Source organism: Piliocolobus tephrosceles, chromosome 6, assembly GCF_002776525.5.
Source record: "Piliocolobus tephrosceles isolate RC106 chromosome 6, ASM277652v3, whole genome shotgun sequence".
In the NCBI taxonomy this organism is placed as follows: Eukaryota; Metazoa; Chordata; class Mammalia; order Primates; family Cercopithecidae; genus Piliocolobus; species Piliocolobus tephrosceles.
The window spans coordinates 3,135,508-3,139,228 of NC_045439.1; the positions used below are offsets into that span (position 1 = coordinate 3,135,508).

Genomic DNA, 3,721 nt, shown 5'->3' on the forward strand with positions numbered 1-3,721 from the left:
GTATCACCTCACATTAGTTACCGTGACTATTATCATAAAGACAAAAGATAAAATGCTGACAGTTGGCTGGTGAAAAGGGAATTCTTCAGTGGAGTGGTAGTAGAGGTTATTTTATAAATTGAAAGTAAAACTATTATGTGATCTGGTGATCCCACTTCTGGCTGTATATTCAAAGGAAATCAGTAAGTAAAAAATATGTTTATTACAAGATTATTCACAATGGTCTAGAATTTTTTAAAGTTAATGACCATAGGCAAATGGGTGTATAAAGGATATGTATATACATACAATGGAATATTACATGACCTGTAACAATGATGAAATTATAACATTTCCAACAACTTGGATGGGCCTGGAGGACATAATACCGAGTGGAATAAGCCAGACACACAAAGACAAATGCTGCATTATCTCATTTACATGTGGAATCTAAAATATTCAAATTCTTAGAAGCAGAGAGTAGGAAAGTGGTTCCCAGGGCTGGGAGGAGGGGAAGCAGAGTGATGCTTGTCAAGGGCATAAAGTTTCAGTTGTGCAGGTTGGATGGGTTCTGGAGGTCTAATGTAAAGCAATGGGACTATAGTTATCAACACTGTATTGCAAACTTGATCTCTGGAAAAGGGATAGATCTCAGATGTTCTCATTGGACACATACATAATAAATTAAAGGAGGAAAATGGTAACTGTGAGGTAATAGATATGCTGTCTCCTTGGTCATAGTGAAAATTTTACAGTTTATACCAAAACATCAACTGGTGCACCTTAAATAGATGCAGTTTTATTGTCAATTATAGTTCCATAAAGCTGAATGAATTAAGCTTAGTTTTATGATGAAGAAATGTATATTTCCACATTTTCTCAATAAAAATGAGAAAAGATAAATAGAAAAAAATATTTATAGCAGCTTTGCTTATGTTAATAAACAGGAAACAAATTCAAAGTGCATTGACAGGAAAATGGATCAGCTTATTGTCATTTATTGCTAAATGGACTGACTCAAGTATAAAATTTCTCTCTCGCTGTCGCTCTCTCTCTTTCTCCATATATATCAAAACTTTGAGATTTTATATCAGAGGCAGTCTGTTAAGTGAATAAATGTCAATATCCAGATGCAATTTTGCATATGAAATAGCCGAAATAAATGTCAAAGATAAAAAAGTAGCCCTTTACCAGAAAAGGGGTCTATAATGGTTGAGTCTATTTATATGAAGCTCAAAACATGAACAATGAATCTACAGTGGCAGAAATCAAAACATTGTGTTAAATGTGGGAGCTGACTGGAAGCACAGAGAAGGCCACTTGTGCTGGGGGATGGGCCTCCTCTTCATCCGACCTTGGCTGTTGGAGACAAGTGTGTTTATATTTGCCAGAAATCCTCTAATGGTACATTGCAGATCTATGCATTATTCCTTATATAGAAATTGCATCTCATAAAAATGGAAAATTAAAAATATTGTATAAGAACTAGTTTAAAAATCAGTAAATAATGCAAATAATAAGAAAATCATACTGAAAATGTGAACAATATAATATGAATTAATAAAATATACTCAACAATACCTGCTAGTATTAAATCCCAGAAATCAGAAAGATAAGAGTGACATCCAGTTATAATAACTTAATAAACATGCATTTCCTAGAGAAAAACTGGTCAAAAAGATGTGGAACATGTATTTTGTTATTATCAAAAGTTGTTAAATAATTGAGATAATATTTTAACCTATCTTATTAGTATTAATTACAAATATGTGTAAAATAACTGGGAATATCCTTTAGGGAAATAAGGTATTTGAGAGCACAAGTACTAAGTTAAATATAGTCTCAATGTTTTTCCAGCTATTACTGCTGAAATTTCTAATTGTGCCCTGGATTTCTAACAAAATGAAGACCCATGTGGTCCCGAGGAGATGCCCTAATCCGAGGAGAGGGAGGCTCCAGGTCATGTGGACTCAGCACAGGCCACCTGCTTCTGTCCTTCATGGAGCTCCTCTCAGAAGCCTGCAGGAGGCAGACGTGTGGATGGGTTTCTCAGGACAATCCAATCAGACATGGTCAGGGAAAAAAAGATTATGACCTAGGATGGGTTAAATAATTGTTTTGAAAAATGATAAATTATGGTTGTATATGTATATATGAGGTACAAAGCAATGTTGTGATATATTAATACAATATGGAATAATTAAATATAACTAATTAGCATATTCACCTCAAAATCTTTTCATTTTGCATCAAGGCCATTTGAAATTTATCTTAGCTATTTTGAAATGACCAATATACAATGTTTAAGAAATAGATATTTATTAATATCAATATAAAATTTTTGAAATAAATTATGGATTATTCCCATAATTTATATTTAGTTCTCAGTAAGTTTGACCGTTTAGGACATATTTTTAAAATTACTTTATTATAATGTTAAATATAAATGACTACACATTATGCACAGGTTTGTGGTATTTAGACCTATGTCTACAGGTGTAAATTTATGTTCCCATAGCTATGTAGTTGTTGATAGCAAGATATGTTAATAAAACTCTGGAAGAATAACTGCAAATAATTAGGAATAATTATTCCTTGAAAGTATATGTTTTTAAAAAATACCACCACATACAGTGTTCAAAATGATTAAAACTTAAATACAAATGATAATAAATACATGCTAAATAACAGTATAAAAATATAACAACCTGTAAGACTCCAAAGTTCTGAAAACACAAACCTGACTTCTCCAGTTGAGGAGAAAGAAAACCTCCCCCTGGCACCTGCTCCTGGGAACGGTCCCGTCCTCAGTGGGTCCCGAGCGCCCCCTGGTGGCCCCGCACGCCCCTGCAGGGAGGTTTGTGTCTGGGCTCACACTGACCTCGCCTCGCTGTGTCTCTAGTACAGTAATACACGGACGTGTCCTCGGTTTTCAGGCTGTTAATTTGCAGATACACCGGGTTCTTTGAATCATCTCTTGAGATGGTGAATCAGCCTTTCACAGACACAGTGTATTCTGTCGGGTAACTGTTAGATTTGCTTTTAATACGTCCAACCCACTCCAGTCCTTTCCCAGAAGCCTGGCGGACCCAGTGCATAGCATAACTACTGAAGGTGAATCCAGAGGCTGCACAGGAGGGTCTCAGGGACCCCCCAGGCTGGACCAGGCCTCCTCCAGACTCCACCAGCTGCACCTCACACTGGACACCTGCAAACACAGAGACATCCTGGTCAGAAACTGCCACACATAATCACTATTTCTCTCACTCATATCCACTCACACTCAATATCTCTAGTTTTCCATGAATCCCCTTTTAAAATAGCAACAAGGAAAACCCAGCTCAGCCCAGACTCCGTGGCGAGTCTCCTGTATTCAGTGCCAATCACCAAGTGGAGAGAGCTGGGAATCCCAAGGCTGGGGCTCCTCTCCCAGAGCTGCAGGGTCAGGGCTGGGCTGCTTTTCATCAGCCAAAAGGGGGATATTATTTGCATGTCTCCTACTATATGGCAAGCTCAGGGTGGGGCCTGACGAGAGGGCTGTGCACAGAGTAGAGAGTGTCCTGGGGGAGATTGGTAGTGATCCTATCATTCAGGAAAACATTATTTCATATTATGTGATCATGTCTCGATAATCATTTAGCAGTTATCATCTAATTTTTACATACTTGCACACTGTATTTCCGCTTATATATTTCTGAAGTCCCTTGGCTTGTCTGTTTGAGTGATGTCTCTGTCCTCGACA

The 3,721-nt window shown here is 37.1% G+C and overlaps 1 pseudogene; it reads right to left on the reverse strand.

Annotated features, from left to right (window-relative positions):
* The window catches only part of LOC111533282, a 21,353-nt pseudogene extending 17,882 nt beyond the window's left edge, over positions 1 to 3,471 (reverse strand).
* Between the last annotated feature and the right edge of the window lie 250 nt (positions 3,472 to 3,721).